Here is a 17,914-nt window from a genome sequence, read left to right as displayed (position 1 = left end):
GACCTGCTGGAAGTGTACGAGAGTATGCTTCTGGAAGGCAGCATGTCAGAGTCCATGAGGAAAGGCATCATCACCCTCATCTACAAGCAGAAGGGGGAAAGGGAAGAAATTCGAAATTGGCGACCCATTTCACTGTTGAATGTGGACTACAAAATTCTAGCAAAGGTCATCGCCAATCGGGTCAGGTCTGCTCTGGAGTCGGTGATCCACCCTGACCAGACCTGTGCTGTACCTGGCAGGAAGATCTCTGATAGCCTCGCGCTACTCAGGGATACGATCGCCTACGTGCAGGACAGGGGGGTGGACACTTGCCTCATCAGTCTTGACCAGGAAAAGGCTTTTGACAGAATATCGCACACCTACATGATGGATGTGCTCTCCAAAATGGGGTTTGGGGAGGGAATTCGCAATTGGATCAAACTGCTCTACACAAACATCTATAGCGCAGTCTCAATCAATGGGTGGGAATCAGAAAAGTTCCAGATCAGATCTGGAGTCAGGCAGGGCTGCCCTCTCTCCTCTGCCCTTTTTGTGTGCTGCATAGAACCTTTTGCCGAGTCCATCAGGAGGGATCCGGGTATAAGAGGAGTGACGATCCCAGGCAGTGGAGGCATGCAAGTCAAGGCCTCCCTGTACATGGACGACGTTGCCGTCTTCTGCTCGGATCCTGCGTCTGTACGCAGGCTCTTGACCACCTGCGACCAGTTTGAACTGGCCTCTGGAGCCAAGGTAAACCGGGGCAAGAGCGAGGCCATGTTCTTTGGGAACTGGGCCGACCGGTCCTTTGTCCCCTTCACTGTCAGGTCCGATTACCTGAAGGTGCTGGGGATATGGTTCGGAGCTGCTGGGGCGTGCACCAAAAACTGGGAGGAGCGCATAGGAAAGGTAAGACAGAAACTGGGCTGGTGGGAGCAACGCTCCCTCTCCATTGCGGGCAAAACCCTGGTCATCAGGTGTGAGGTACTCTCGGTGCTACTGTACGTGGCGCAGGTCTGGCCCATAACCCGACCCTACGCCACAGCAGTCACCCGGGCCATCTTCAAATTTATCTGGCGATCCAAGATGGACCGTGTCCGAAGGGACACCATGTACAAGCCTCTGGAGAAGGGAGGGCGGAACGTACCCAACGCCTCCCTCATCCTGTTGGCCACCTTTGTGTCCAGCTGCATCAAGCTGTGCGTGGACCCCCAGTATGCAAACACCAAGTGTCACTACATACTGAGGTTCTACCTGTCCCCGGTGTTGCGAAGGATGGGCCTGGCCTCATTGCCGCGGAACGCTCCAAGTAGTTGGACCGTACCGTACCACCTGTCCTTTGTGGAAAAGTTTTTGAAGGAAAACACCTTTGACCACAAGGCAATGAAGCAGTGGTCAGCACGTAATGTCCTCGAGGCCCTCAGGGAAAAGGAGACCGTGAAGGACGTTGGATGGTTCCCTGAGCAGACTGCCAGAGTCATCTGGCAGAACGCCTCATCACCAGAACTTTCAAACAAGCACCAAGACCTAGCTTGGCTGTTGGTGAGAAGGGCCCTCCCTGTCAGATTCTTCATGCACACCCGAAGGCTCTGCACCAATGCACGCTGCCCTCGGAGTGGCTGTGGGGGAAATGAGACGGTCACACACCTCCTTGTGGAATGTGCCTTTGCAAAGAAGGTCTGGAGAGAGATGCAGTGGTATTTGTCAAGGTTTATCCCAAACAGATCTGTGACACAGGACTCTGTGCTCTACGGACTGTTTCCAGGGACACACACCGAGACAAATATCAACTGCTGCTGGAAGGTCATCAACTCGGTAAAAGACGCTCTTTGGTCTGCCCGAAACTTGCTGATCTTCCAGTGCAAAGAATTGTCCTCGACCGAGTGTTGCAGACTGGCACATTCCAAGGTCCAGGACTACGTGCTGAGGGACGCACTCAAGCTTGGGGCAGCTGCCGCCAAGGCGCAATGGGGAAAGACCACTGTGTAAAGTCTTTCCAGCAAATGTACACCGAGGGGCGGGTAACAGTGTAAAGCCCCTCGGTCTGGGCCATTAAAACTCCAATGTATAAAAGAACATAAGAACTAGGAACAGGAGTAGGCCATCTGGCCCCTCGAGCCTGCTCCGCCATTTAATGAGATCATGGCTGATCTTTGTGGACTCAGCTCCACTCTCCGGCCCATACACCATATCCCCGAATCCCTTTATTCTTTAGAAAGGCATCTATCTTTTTCTTAAAAACGTTTAAAGAAGGAGCCTCAACTGCTTCACTGGGCAAGGAATTCCAAAGATTCACAACCCTTTGGGTGAAGAAGTTCCTCCTACGCTCCGTCCTAAATCTACCTCCCCTTATTTTGAGGCTATGCCCCCTAGTTCGGCTTTCCCCGACCAGTGGAAACAACCTGCCCGCATCTATCCTATCTATTCCCTTCATAATTTTATATGTCTCAATAAGATCCCCCCGCATCCTTCTAAACTCCAATGAGTACAGTCCCAGTCTACTCAACCTCTCGTCATAATCTAATCCCCTCAACTCTGGGATCAACCTAGTAAATCTCCTCTGCACTCCCTCCAGTGCCAATATGTCCTTTCTCAAGTAAGGAGACCAAAACTGAACACAATACTCCAGATGCGGCCTCACCAACACCCTATACAATTGCAGCATAACCTCACTAGTCTTGAACTCCATCCCAATAGCAATGAAAGACAAAACTCGACTAGCCTTCTTAATCACCTGCACACCAACTTTTTGCGACTCGTGCACCAGCACACCCAGGTCCCTCTGCACAGCAGCATGTTTTAACATCTTACCGTTTAAATAATAATCCATTCTGCTGTTATTCCTCCCAAAATGGATTGCCTCACACTTGGCAACATTGAATTCCATCTGCCAGACCCTAGCCCATTCACCTAACCTATCCAAATCCTTCTGCAGACTTCCGGTATCCTCTGCACTTTTTGCTTTTCCACTCACCTTTGTGTCGTCTGCAAACTTTGACACATTGCACTTGGTCCCCAACTCCAAATCGTCTATGTAAATTGTGAACAAATGCGGGCCCAACACTGATCCTTGAGGGACCCCACTAGTTCCAGGTTGCCAACCAGAGAAACGCCCATTTATCCCCACTCTCTGCTTTCTGTTAGTTTTTTTTTTAATAAATATTTTATTGAAAATTTTTGGTCAACCAACACAGTACATTGTGCATCCTTTACACAACATTATAACAATACAGATAATAATGACCTTTTTTATATAAACAAAAAACAACAAATAAATAAATATTAAATAACAAAAATGAAAACTAGCCCTAATTGGCAACTGCCTTGTCACAGGCTATACCCCCCCCACCCACCCCCCCCCCCATCCCTCCTCCCCCCCCCCCCCCCCCCCCAAGTCCTGGGCTGCTGCTGCTGCCTTCCTTTTTTCCCCCATCTATCTTTCCGCAAGATATTCGACGAACGGTTGCCACCGCCTGGTGAACCCTTGAGCCGACCCCCTTAGGACGAACTTAATCCGCTCTAACTTTATGAACCCCGCCATATCATTTATCCAGGTCTCCGCCCCCGGGGGCTTGGCTTCTTTCCACATTAGCAATATCCTGCGCCGGGCTACTAGGGACGCAAAGGCCAAAACATCGGCCTCTCTCGCCTCCTGCACTCCCGGCTCTTGTGCAACCCCAAATATAGCCAACCCCCAGCTTGGTTCGACCCGGACTCCTACTACTTTCGAAAGCACCTTTGTCACCCCCATCCAAAACCCCTGTAGTGCCGGGCATGACCAGAACATATGGGTATGATTCGCTGGGCTTCTCGAGCACCTCGCACACCTATCCTCCACCCCAAAAAATTTATTGAGCCGTGTTCCAGTCATATGTGCCCTGTGTAATACCTTAAACTGAATCAGGCTTAGCCTGGCGCACGAGGACGACGAGTTTACCCTGTTTAGGGCATCTGCCCACAGCCCCTCCTCAATCTCCTCCCCTAGCTCTTCTTCCCATTTCCCTTTTAGTTCGTCCACCATAGTCTCCCCTTCGTCCCTCATTTCCCTATATATATCCGACACCTTACCATCTCCCACCCATTTCTTTGAGATGACTCTGTCCTGCACCTCTTGTGTCGGGAGCTGCGGGAATTCCCTCACCTGTTGCCTCGCAAAAGCCCTCAATTGCATGTACCTAAATGCATTCCCTTGGGGCAACCCATATTTCTCAGTCAGCGCTCCCAGACTCGCAAACGTCCCATCCACAAATAGATCTTTCAATTGCGTTATTCCTGCTCTTTGCCACATTCCATATCCCCCATCCATTCCCCCCGGGGCAAACCTATGGTTGTTTCTTATCGGGGACCCCCCCAATGCTCCGGTCTTTCCCCTATGTCGTCTCCACTGTCCCCAAATCTTCAGTGTAGCTACCACCACCGGACTCGTGGTATAGTTCCTTGGTGAGAATGGCAATGGGGCTGTCACCATAGCCTGCAGGCTGGTCCCCCTACAGGACGCCCTCTCTAATCTCTTCCACGCCGCTCCTTCCTCCTCTCCCATCCACTTACTCACCATTGAAATATTAGCGGCCCAATAATACTCACTTAGGCTCGGTAGTGCCAGCCCCCCCCTATCCCTACTACGCTGTAAGAATCCCTTCCTCACTCTCGGAGTCTTCCCGGCCCAAACAAAACCCATGATACTCTTTTCTATCCTTTTGAAAAAAGCCTTCGTGATCACCACCGGGAGGCACTGAAAAACAAAGAGGAATCTCGGGAGGACCACCATCTTAACCGCCTGCACCCTCCCTGCCATTGACAATGCTACCATATCCCATCTCTTGAAATCTTCCTCCATCTGTTCCACCAACCGCGTCAAATTTAGCCTGTGCAATGTGCCCCAATTCTTAGCTATCTGGATCCCCAGGTAACGAAAGTCTCTTGTTACCTTCCTCAACGGTAGGTCTTCTATTTCTCTACTCTGCTCCCCTGGATGCACCACAAACAGCTCACTCTTCCCCATGTTCAATTTATACCCTGAAAAATCCCCAAACTCCCCAAGTATCCGCATTATTTCTGGCATCCCCTCCGCTGGATCCGCCACATATAGTAGCAGATCATCCGCATATAAAGATACCCGGTGTTCTTCTCCTCCCCTAAGTATTCCCCTCCATCTCCTGGAACCTCTCAGCGCTATCGCCAGGGGCTCAATCGCCAGTGCAAACGGTAATGGGGACAGAGGACATCCCTGCCTTGTCCCTCTATGGAGCCGAAAATATGCCGATCCCCGTCCATTCGTGACCACACTCGCCACTGGGGCCCTATACAACAGCTGCACCCATCTAACATACCCCTCTCCAAACCCGAATCTCCTCAACACCTCCCACAGATAATCCCATTCCACTCTATCAAATGCTTTCTCGGCATCCATCGCCACTACTATCTCCGTTTCACCCTCTGGTGGGGCCATCATCATTACCCCTAACAGCCTCCGTATATTCGTGTTCAGCTGTCTCCCCTTCACAAACCCCGTTTGGTCCTCATGAACCACCCCCGGGACACATTCCTCTATTCTCATTGCCATTACCTTGGCCAGGACCTTGGCATCCACATTTAGGAGGGAAATTGGTCTGTAGGACCCGCATTGTAGCGGATCCTTTTCCTTCTTTAAGAGAAGCGATATCGTTGCTTCTGACATAGTCGGGGGCAGTTGTCCCCTTTCCTTTGCCTCATTAAAGGTCCTCGTCAGTAGCGGGGCGAGCAAGTCCAAATATTTTCTGTAAAATTCAACTGGGAATCCGTCCGGTCCCGGGGCCTTTCCCGTCTGCATGTTCCTAATTCCTTTCACCACTTCTTCTACCGTGATCTGTGCTCCCAGTCCCGCCCTTTCCTGCTCTTCCACCTTGGGAATTTCCAGCCGATCCAAAAAATCCATCATTCTCTCCCTCCCATCCGGGGGTTGAGCTTCATACAATTTTTTATAAAATGTCTTGAACACTTCATTCACTCTCTCCGCTCCCCGCTCCGTCTCTCCTTCCTCGTCCCTCACCCCCCCTATTTCCCTCGCTGCTCCCCTTTTCCTCAATTGGTGTGCCAGCAATCTGCTCGCCTTCTCTCCATATTCATACTGTACACCCTGCGCCTTCCTCCATTGTGCCTCTGCAGTGCCTGTAGTCAGCAAGTCAAATTCCACATGCAGCCTTTGCCTTTCCCTGTACAGTCCCTCCTCCGGTGCTTCCGCATATTGTCTGTCCACCCTTAAAAGTTCTTGCAGCAACCGCTCCCGTTCCTTACTCTCCTGCTTCCCTTTATGTGTCCTTATTGATATCAGCTCCCCCCTCACCACCGCCTTCAACGCCTCCCAGACCACTCCCACCTGAACCTCCCCATTGTCATTGAGTTCCAAGTACTTTTCGATGCATCCCCTCACCCTTAGGCACACCCCCTCATCTGCCATTAGTCCCATGTCCATTCTCCAGGGTGGGCGCCCTCTTGTTTCCTCCCCTATCTCCAAGTCTACCCAGTGTGGGGCATGATCCGAAATGGCTATAGCCGTATATTCCGTTCCCCTCACCCTCGGGATCAATGCCCTACCCAACACAAAAAAGTCTATGCGTGAATAGACTTTATGGACATAGGAGAAAAACGAGAACTCCTTACTCCTAGGTCTACTGAATCTCCACGGGTCCACCCCTCCCATCTGCTCCATAAAATCCTTAAGCACCTTGGCTGCTGCCGGCCTCCTACCAGTCCTGGACTTCGACCTATCCAGCCTTGGTTCCAACACCGTGTTAAAATCTCCCCCCATTATCAGCTTTCCCGTCTCTAGGTCCGGGATGCGTCCTAGCATTCGCCTCATAAAGTTGGCATCGTCCCAGTTCGGGGCATACACGTTTACCAAAACCACCATCTCGCCCTGTAATTTGCCACTCACCATCACGTATCTGCCCCCGTTATCCGCCACTATAGTCTTTGCCTCGAACATTACCCGCTTCCCCACTAATATAGCCACCCCCCTGCTTTTCGCATCCAGCCCCGAATGGAACACCTGCCCCACCCATCCTTTGCGCAACCTAACCTGGTCTATCAGTTTCAGGTGCGTTTCCTGTAACATAACCACATCTGCTTTAAGTTTCTTAAGGTGTGCGAGTACTCGTGCCCTCTTTATCGGCCCGTTAAGCCCCCTCACGTTCCACGTGATCAGCCGAGTTGGGGGGCTTCCCACCCCCCCCCCCCCCCCCCCCCTTGCCGGTTAGCCATCATCTTTTTCCAGCTCCTCACCCAGTTCCCACGCAGCTGTATCTCTCCCAGACGGTGCCCCCCCGCCCATCCTTTCCCGTACCCACTTCCCCCCTTTCCCCAGCAGCAGCAACCCAGTAATTCCCCCCCCCCCACCCCCCCCCCCGCTAGACCCCCCGCTAGCGTAGTTACTCCCCCCATGTTGCTCCCAGAAGTCAGCAAACTCTGGCTGACCTCGGCTTTCCCCCGTGATCACGGCTCGCACCGTGCGACGCCCCCTCCTTCCTGCTTCTCTGTTCCCGCCATAATTATCATAGCGCGGGAACCAAGCCCGCGCCTCTCCCTCGGCCCCGCCTCCCATGGCCAACGCCCCATCTCCTCTCCCTCCCCACCTCCCCCCATCACCACCTGTGGGAGAGAGAAAAGTTACCATACCGCAGGATTAAAACATAAATCCCCTCTTCGCCCCCCCCCATTCGCCCCACCACTTTGTCCAAACGTTCATTTTCATAATCCACTCATTCCAATTTTTCTTCTACAATAAAAGTCCACGCTTCATCCGCCGTCTCAAAGTAGTGGTGCCTCCCTTGATATGTGACCCACAGTCTTGCCGGTTGCAGCATTCCAAATTTTATCATCTTTTTGTGAAGTACCGCTTTGGCCCGATTAAAGCTCGCCCTCCTTCTCGCCACCTCCGCACTCCAATCTTGATAAACGCGGATCACCGCGTTCTCCCATTTACTACACCGAGTTTTCTTCGCAAATCTAAGGACCATTTCTCTATCCTTAAAACGGAGGAATCTCACCACTATGGCTCTGGGAGTTTCTCCTGCTCTCGATCCTCGCACCATAACTCGGTACGCTCCCTCCACCTCCAACGGACCCGTCGGGGCCTCCGCTCCCATTAACGAGTGCAGCATCGTGCTCACATATGCCCCGACGTCCGCCCCCTCCACACCTTCAGGAAGGCCAAGAATCCTCAAGTTGTTCCTCCTTGCGTTATTTTCCAGTGCCTCCAACCTCTCCACAGATCGTTTCTGGTGTGCCTCCTGTATCTCCGACGTCACCACCAGGCCCTGTATATCGTTCTCATTCTCTGCTGCTTTCGCCTTCACGACCCGAAGCTCCTGCTCCTGGGTCTTTTGTTCCTCTCTCAGCCCTTCAATCGCCTGTAATATCGGGGCCAACAACTCTTTCTTCATTTCCTTTTTTATCTCCTCCACGCAGCGTTTCAAGAACTCTTGTTGTTCAGGGCCCCATATGAGACTGCCACCTTCCGACGCCATCTTGGTTTCTGCTTGCCTTCCTTGCCGTTGTTCCAAAGGATCCGCTGCAATCCGGCCACTTTCCTCTCCTTTTTCCATCCGTGTCCAGGGGGAACACCCTTCTGGTTTACCGCACGGTGTTTTTAGCCGTTAAAATTGCCGTTGGGGCTCCTATCAAGAGCCCTAAAGTCCGTTCCACCGGGAGCTGCCGAAACGTGCGACTTAGCTGGTCATCGCCGCACCCGGAAGTCCGCTATTTCCTCCTTAATGATAGATTCCAGCACTTTCCCTACAACCGAAGTTAAGCTTACCGGCTAATAATTACCCGCTTTCTGCCGACCTCCTTTTTTAAACAGTGGTGTCACGTTTGCTACTTTCCAATCCTCTGGGACCACCCCAGAGTCGAGTGAATTTTGATAAATTATTGCTAGTGCGTTTACAATTTCCCTAGCCATCTCTTTTAACACTCTGGGATGCATCCCATCAGGGCCAGGAGACTTGTCTACCTTTAGCCCCATTAGCTTGCCCAATACTGCCTCCTTAGTGATTACAATCATCTCAAGGTCCTCACCTATCATATCCTTATTTCCATCAGTCACTGGCATGTTATTTGTGCCCTCCACCGTGAAGACTGACCCAAAAAACCTGTTCAGCTCCTCAGCCATTTCCCCGTCTCCTATTATTAAATCTCCCTTCTCATCTTCCAAAGGACCAATATTTACCTTAGCCACTCTTTTTTGTCTTATATATTTGTAGAAGCTTTTACTATCTGCTTTTATGTTCTGAGCCAGTTTACTTTCATAGTCTACCTTACTCTTCTTTATGGCTTTTTTAGTAGCTTTCTGTTGTCCCCTAAAGACTTCCCAGTCCTCTAGTCTCCCACTAATTTTTGCCACTTTGTATGTTTTTTCCTTCAATTTGATACTCTCCCTCACCTCCTTAGATAGCCACGGTCGATTTTTCCCCTTTCTACCGTCTTTCTTTTTTGTCGGTATGAACCTTTTCTGAACACTGTCAAAGATCGCTCGGAAGGTTCTACACTGTTCCTCAACTGCTTCACTATGAAGTCTTTGCTCCCAGTCTACCTTAGCTAGTTCTTCTCTCATCCCATTGTAATCGCCTTTGTTTAAGCACAAAACACTAGTGTTTGATTTTACCTTGTCATCCTCCCAACTGTATTTTAAATTCCACCATATTGTGGTCGCTCCTTCCAAGAGGATCCCGAACTATGAGATCATTAATCAATCCTGCCTCATTACACAGGACCAGATCTAGGACCGCTTGTTCCCTTGTAGGTTCCATTACATACTGTTCCAGGAAATGATCCCGGGCACATTCTATAAACTCCTCCTCAAGGCTGCCTTTACCAACCTGGTTAAACCAATCGATATGCAGATTAAAATCTCCCATGATAACCGCTGTACCATTTCTACATGCATCTGTTATTTCTTTGCTTATTGCCTGCCTTACCATCCTGTTACTATTTGGTGGCCTATAGACTACTCCTACTCCTATCAGTGACCTTTTCGCCTTACTATTCCTGATTTCCACCCAAATTGATTCAACCTTGTTCTCCATAGCACCAATATCATCCCTTACTATTGCCCGGATGCCCTCAACGTTTTACACAGGTCCCCTAGGAGCCCCACCTTCGCCACCACATGATCACTCTGGTCCAAGATCACTCCTTCGATCTCCCCAATCTCCAAACACCTCTTCGCCCGTTCCAGAGAACTCTTCAAGGGTGCCACAGCTCCTTCAATGGCTTCTGAACGATCCACATGCATTTCCTTCCTCTGCCGGCAGAAATTGCCTCCATCTGGGGCCTTCCAGCTTGCATCAGCCCTTCCCCCGCTTGCATCAGCCCTTCCCCCGCTTGCATCAGCCCTTCCCCCGCTTGCATGCTTACAGTGGCTACTGCAGCAAAGGCTCCCTCCAACTTTTCAGCCAACTCTCTCACTGTTTTCTGCCGGGTCGGATAGCCAGCAGACGTACCACTTCTGGGGGATACTAATCCTCCAACAGTCACCTGTGCATTTTCATCCAAATTCCATCCAGTATTGGGTAAAAAGAGCTCTTTTCTGTGCCTTTAAGCAGAAGCTGCCGTGTGTGTGACCACTCACTCCATGGTCACAACCGGAAGTCTGTCAGGTGTTTTTCATGCGTTGGTGCAGGTTTGATGGGCCGAAGGGCCTATTCTGCGCTGTATTATTCTGGGACACGGTGGCATTGTGGTAACGTCACTGAACTTAGAGACCTAATGCTCTGGGGACATGGGTTCAACTCCACTGCAGCAGTTGTTGTAATTAAATTTATTTAGTAAAGTGTAAAATTGACAGCTCGGCATCAGTAATGGTGACCACAAAACTATCAACTGTCATAAAACCCCTCTGGTTTATTAATGTCCTTCAGGGAAGGAAATTTGCCAACATTGTCACTCCAAAGCCACAGAAACATGGTTGACTCTGAACTGTCCTGAAATGATCGAACAAGCTCCAGAGAAATGGGCAACAAATGCTGGCCTTGCCAGTGACTCCCATATCCCATGAAAGAATTAACTTTTTAAAAAGCAATACAAATGAGATATCACACTGCAATTTTCATTCCTATAATGTTTATATTTTAGAATATTTATAACTTGCAGTCATGACAGTCTGCGAGCTTCAACGGCAAGTTGTTATTGAGAATATTCAATTTTAAAATATGCTTCCAAGTAGTGAGGCGCACTGAAACTAAACTAAAGATTGGGGGGGGGAAGGGAAAGTCAGGGAACCAAGAGGTGAAGTAATCAGTGGGAAGCGTAGCTGCTTAGGAATACAAAAAAGCACGAAAAGACAAAACTCAGGAGAGGTTACGATAGTCCCCATCCCACAAAATATGACACAGTGTATGGAAAGGCTCAGTAAACCAAGGTCCACCACACTAAGAAAACAAAAAGGGACGGTCAATAGAGAATTAAAGGTGCTATATTTAAATGCGCGCAGTGTACGGAACAAGGTAGATGAGCTTGTGGCCCAGATTGTGACTGGCAGGTATGATGTGGTAGGCATCACAGAGACATGGTTGCAGGGGGTTCAGGACTGGCATTTAAACATCCAGGGATTCACAACCTATCGAAAAGACAGGGAGGTGGGCAGAGGGGGCGGGGTTGCCTTGTTAATTAGGAATGAAATTACATCAATAGCACTAAATGACATAGGGTCAGATGATGTGGAGTCTGTGTGGGTAGAGCTGAGGAACCACAAAGGCAAAAAAACCATAATGGGAGTTATGTACAGGCCTCCTAACAGTGGTCAGGACCGGGGGCACAAAATGCACCACGAAATAGAAAGTGCATGTCAGAAAGGCAAGGTCACAGTGATCATGGGGGACTTCAATATGCAGGTGGACTGGGTAAATAATGCTGCCAGTGGACCCAAGGAAAGGGAATTCATTGAATGTTTACAGGAGGGCTTTTTGGAACAGCTTGTGATGGAGCCCACGAGGGAACAGGCCATTCTGGACTTAGTGTTATGTAATGAGCCAGACTTGATTAAAGATCTTAAAGTAAGGGAGCACTTAGGAGGCAGTGATCATAATATGGTAGAATTCAATCTCTAATTTGAAAGAAAGAAGGTAGAATCAGATGTAAAGGTGTTGCAGTTAAATAAAGGTAACTACAGGGGCATGAGGGAGGAACTGACGAAAATCGACTGGGAGCAGAGCCTAGTGGGAAAGACAGTAGAACAGCAATGGCAGGAGTTTCTGGGAGTAATTGAGGACACAGTGCAGAGGTTCATCCCAAAGAAAAGAAAGGTTATCAGAGGGGGGATTAGGCAGCCATGGCTGACAAAGGAAGTTAGGGAATGCATCAAAGCAAAAGAGAAAGCCTATAATGTGGCAAAGAGTAGTGGGAAGTCAGAAGATTGGGAAGGCTACAAAAACAAACTGAGGATAACAAAGAGAGAAATAAGGAAAGAGAGGATCAAATATGAAGGTAGGCTAGCCAGTAACATTAGGGATGATAGTAAAAGTTTCTTTAAATACATTAAAAACAAACGGGAGGCAAAAGTTGACATTGGGCCGCTCCAAAATGACGCTGGTAATTTTGCGATGGGAGTCAAGGAAATAGCTGAGGAACTAAATAAGTACTTTGCGTCAGTCTTCACAGTAGAAGACATGAGTAATATCCCACCAATTCCGGAGAGTCAGGGGGCAGAGTTGAATAGGGTAGCCATCACAAAGGAGAAAGTGCTAGAGAAACTAAGAGGTCTAAAAATTGATAAATCTCTGGGCCCAGATGGACTCCATCCTAGAGTTCTAAAGGAGATAGCTGAAGAAATAGTGGAGGCGTTAGTTATGATCTTTCAAAAGTCACTGGAGTCCCGGAAAGTCCCAGAGGATTGGAAAATCGCTGTTGTAACCCCCCTGTTCAAGAAGGGAACAAGGAAAAAGATGGAAAATTATAGGCCAATTAGCCTAACCTCGGTTGTTGGCAAGATTCTAGAATCCATTGTTAAGGATGAGATTTCTAAATTCTTGGAAGTGCAGGGTCAGATTAGGACAAGTCAGCATGGATTTAGTAAGGGGAGGTCGTGCCTGACAAACCTGTTAGAGTTCTTTTGAAGAGATAACAAATAGGTTAGACCAAGGAGAGCCAATGGATGTTATCTATCTTGACTTCCAAAAGGCCTTTGATAAGGTGCCTCACGGGAGACTGCTGAGTAAAATAAGGGCCCATGGTATTCGAGGCAAGGTACTAACATGGATTGACGATTGGCTGTCAGGCAGAAGGCAGAGAGTTGGGATAAAAGGTTCTTTTTCGGAATGGCAACAGGTGACGAGTGGTGTCCCGCAGGGTTCAGTGTTGGGGCCACAGCTGTTCTCTTTATATATTAACGATCTAGATGACGGGACTGGGGGCATTCTGGCTAAGTTTGCCGATGATACAAAGATAGGTGGAGGGGCAGGTAGTATGGAGGAGGTGGGGAGGCTGCAGAAAGATTTAGACAGTTTAGGAGAGTGGTCCAAGAAATGGCTGATGAAATTCAACGTGGGCAAGTGCGAGGTCTTGCACTTTGGAAAAAAGAATAGAGGCATGGACTATTTTCTAAACGGTGACAAAATTCATAATGCTGAAGTGCAAAGGGACTTGGGAGTCCTAGTCCAGGATTCTCTAAAGGTAAACTTGCAGGTTGAGTCCGTAATTAAGAAAGCAAATGCAATGTTGTCATTCATCTCAAGAGGCTTGGAATATAAAAGCAGGGATGTACTTCTGAAGCTTTATAAAGCATTAGTTCGGCCCCATTTAGAATACGGTGAGCAATTTTGGGCCCCACACCTCAGGAAGGACATACTGGCACTGGAGCGGGTCCAGCGGAGATTCACACGGATGATCCCAGGAATGGTAGGCCTAACATACGATGAACGTCTGAGGATCCTGGGATTATATTCATTGGAGTTTAGGAGGTTGAGGGGAGATCTAATAGAAACTTACAAGATAATGAATGGCTTAGATAGGGTGGATGTAGGGAAGTTGTTTCCATTAGCAGGGGAGACTAGGACCCGGGGACTTAGAATAAAAGGGAGTCACTTTAGAACAGAGATGAGGAGAAATTTCTTCAGCCAGAGAGTGGTGGGTCTGTGGAATTCATTGCCACAGAGGGCGGTGGAGGCCGGGACGTTGAGTGTCTTTAAGACAGAAGTTGATAAATTCTTGATTTCTCGAGGAATTAAGGGCTATGGAGAGAGAGCGGGTAAATGGAGTTGAAATCAGCCATGATTGAATGGCGGAGTGGAGTCGATGGGCCGAATGGCCTTACTTCCGCTCCTATGTCTTATGGTCTTATGGAAACTATAGGTGCTATCTTTCTGCAGTACGTATTTGGCATCAGCCGTGAATGCTATTTCACAAGTTACATGTAATTTGGATTTAATTTCTCCCAAATTCTCTCTCAGATTTTCTAGTTCTGTTAAGTGTTTCGGATTACTTTTATCAGCGCAAAACCCATATTGTGATTTAAGAGTAAGGCCACTTAGGTTGCAGACATGCAAAAGCTAAATGGTGTGGCATTATCTCCAGCATAATCCTTTGGTCATGCCTTTTGCAGGATATTGGCTATCTGGTGTGAAGCCAAGTTCAAAAGTATTCATAATGGAGCAGCAGATTCATTGAAACTCTTTGGGAACTTTCGCAATTTTTTTTTCAATGTTTGTATTTGAAAGGATAGTGTCAATACTAAAAGTTGTAGTAATAATCAGGGCCGAGTTTTAAGGCCGATTTAAATTGGATATCTTAAATTAAAGAATTGAGCAGTTTAAAAACCACAGTCTGCAGAAGGCAGAATCCGAATGTACAAAACTCAAGTCTGTCTGAAGCAGCTCTTGAATAACCCATCAAGTAATTATCCTTGCTACTTGGGATTCACTGGTCTATTGTCCACAGTTCACGATATCCATCAAGCGATCGTTGTTCCTACTTAAGATGCATTGGCCTATTGTTCACAGTTCCTGTTATCACATTAACGGATAGTCACTCCCACTTAAGATGCATTGGCCTATTGTCCACAGTTCCCATCAAGCAATCGTCACTCCTCCCAAGGCAGGCTCAGGTACCCTGTCAACAGGTCATCAACCAGAACGTTGGGCACTGAGACCCTGCCTCCTGAGACTCCATTGGCCGAAAGCCAAGGGCAGTTTGACAATGCAACAAGGATAAAAAGATAGGTATTTGCCAGACAGGGAAGGAAAAAACTGGAAGCTAAGACTGGAAGCTTGTGTGAGGTGACCTTGACCAGACTTGAAGGAAGGAAACCAGCAAGGAACAGCCAGCGAGAATCACCTTTACAAAGTGGAACCAGAGGGACTCCAGGATCAGATCTGCAGCTTACCAAATGACCTTTACGGGAAGGATAGTCGAATCCTGGGTGTTTCTTGTAAGTAAAGTGGGTAATGTATGGGTTAACTATATTTAATAAAGTGTTGCATTATATCGGTGTTCTACTTTGTTCTCCTCATAAATAAAGCCACCTGGATAAACTTTAATTAAAGAGCTGGTTGAAGTATCCGAATTGCACAGATACCTCAAAGTATAACCCATTATTCTAAAGCTGGAGTGCTCCTTCTAAGATGAGCGTGAGGTCAGGTGTAATGCCTGGATCTGGTACGTCCCTCTTGTGGGGACCATGATTTGGATTCAATTTGAACTGTTGTTTTGGAGCAGGCAAGGAGCTGGATTAGGCGTTTGCCCCCTGTCCACACTCTGAGCTCTGGCTTTGTAACTCTGATAAAGTAATTTAAAAAAAAGACAGTGACATAAGAATGAACAATGTATGTACCTATCTCCTAACGTTGGAGCTGCGAAGCAACCGCACCAACCACTGTGCTGCCCCACTCCACTAGGTTCTCGATCTCCCTCCTGAATTCTGACTCAACGTTGTAGTCCTTTGTCATGTGTCCCTCCTGCCTGCAGTTTTTGCAGAAGGTGACGCTGCAGTTGGCAGCAGCATGTCCCATTTTGGCACCGGTGCGACACACTCGTGGGTGCCCCGCATAATAAAGGTAGCTGCGGCTTCCTCCAATGGCGAAACTGGAGGGGGGTTGCAGGATGGTTCCGTTCTCAAGGTCACCTTGACCTGGTGTTCACTTGTCCTTGTCCAGATGTCCTTGCCAAAGGTGTCCTTCAGTCCTTTCAGCTCGACGCACCTGGCGAGGAACGTGAGCGCATCAGACACGGGGATTTGGGGGTTGTACATGTGCAGTGTAACAACCCGGTTTCGCTGCGACGGTAGCGTGAACAGAGGCTCCGCAGTCAGGATAGACAGGGGCCCTGGTTGCCTTTTTCCTTAAAACGCCTTCAGGGGCAGGGGGAGCTGACGTTTCTGGTCCAGGTGACCCTTTGTCAAAGCTCTTTGTTTGGACGCGGGGCGTTTACTCTTTTCTCTCCCTGCAGATGCTGCCAGACTTGCTGAGATTTTCCAGCATTTTCTCTTCTGTTTTTTGCCCCTTGGTATTTCTGAACTCCACCCATACAGACTGCACATTGTCAGAGCTAATATCCTTTCTCATTATTGTGTTAATTTCCTCTTTAACCAGCAGTGCCACACCACCACCTTTTCTTTTATGCCTGTCCTTCCTAAATACCGAATACCCTGGTCACCCTGCAGCCATGTCTCCGTAATCCCAATTATATCGTACCCATTTATACCTATCTGCGCGATTATGTTAAAAATCGAATGAAAATATTTTTTCAGGCACCTCAAAGATTCTGGAGTGTAAGCCACCTTGCATCACAAAAACAGTCCAGCTGACCTAACACAATTGAGCCAGCAGTCAGTTTGTCTGCTGCAGCAGCTTTGAACAAAGACTGCCGTTCGCAGGCTAGCAGAATTCCTTTCATGATACGGCCTCTGGACGCGATGAGAAATCTTGTTGCCCAGCCCGAGTGGTTAGACTCTGCAATGCACTGCCTGAGTGTGCAGCGGGCAGGTTCAAGCCTGCCTTTCTAAAGACAATGGGATAATTATCTGAAGGGAAAACAAGGGGCTGGTTTAGCACACTGGGCTAAATCGCTGGCTTTTAAAGCAGACCAAGGCAGGCCAGCAGCACGGTTCAATTCCCGTACCAGCCTCCCCGAACAAGCGCCGGAATGTGGCGACTAGGGGCTTTTCACAGTAACTTCATTGAAGCCTACTCGTGACAATAAGCGATTTTCATTTCATTTGCAGGGCTACGGGGCGTGTGGCACCAGGCGAGTTGGTTGCTGCTGCTGTATTCTCACTGGCAAGACGTGCAAGTGTTTTCAAAAGTTTGTTCCGCAGCAGCAGCCTGTAACAGTGACGTACGAGGTTAGGCACCATCCTCTCCGATCTGATTGGGAGAGTCACCCGCTCCCATCCGATTGGTGGCGTACTGTTCATCTACATAACTGTCATGCTGTCTGACTGAAAAGGGGGAAAAGAGGCAAGTTCTGTCAATAGGAATCTCCTGTTCCAATGAGAAAGGCCAGGAGCAATATGACAAGAGTGAAAGTTTCAATGCTTACATCGAAAAGTCTTTGAATGCTGTCAGCCTGCTGTAAACGAAGGAAGGCATACGGCACTTCGCCAATTCAAGAGTATTGGGCATCGCTTCTCGGCCTTTTGGCTAAGATCAAGTGTAGTATCTGTTCTTATCAGTTTAATATCTGATACGTCCCTTATCTGGGGACCATATATTAAATTGATTTTTGGAGCAGGGAGATGGAATAGGGGCTTGCTCCGTCCACTCCACGCATCGACCTGGTATTGCAGTACCTCCGGGAACGGTGCACACACCCCCTTTATGGGGAATTTCAAAGTCAAAAAACAGCTCAAGCATGTACATGCACTTCTCTACTTCATGCCTTTTCTCTTCATTCTCCAATATGGACAATCTGCTTACAACACTTTGCAACCACTCGCCTGCTGTGCATCACTATTTCTTCCTGAAGCCGGTGC

General features: G+C 48.6%; 1 protein-coding gene and 1 non-coding gene across 2 annotated transcripts in view; one reads left to right on the top strand and one right to left on the bottom strand.

Annotated features, from left to right (window-relative positions):
- LOC140424756 (nuclease EXOG, mitochondrial-like) overlaps positions 1–17,914 on the bottom strand; it is a 387,484-nt gene that overhangs the window by 275,832 nt on the left and 93,738 nt on the right. The window lies entirely within an intron of this gene.
- Positions 17,563–17,753, top strand: LOC140425918 (U2 spliceosomal RNA). Its single transcript, XR_011948071.1, has one exon. It is a non-coding gene; the product is annotated as a U2 spliceosomal RNA (small nuclear RNA).

This window comes from Scyliorhinus torazame, chromosome 6 (assembly GCF_047496885.1).
Source record: "Scyliorhinus torazame isolate Kashiwa2021f chromosome 6, sScyTor2.1, whole genome shotgun sequence".
Classification (NCBI taxonomy): Eukaryota; Metazoa; Chordata; class Chondrichthyes; order Carcharhiniformes; family Scyliorhinidae; genus Scyliorhinus; species Scyliorhinus torazame.
The sequence above is the reverse complement of the archived record's forward strand: the minus strand, read 5'-3'. Positions and strand labels throughout refer to the sequence as shown.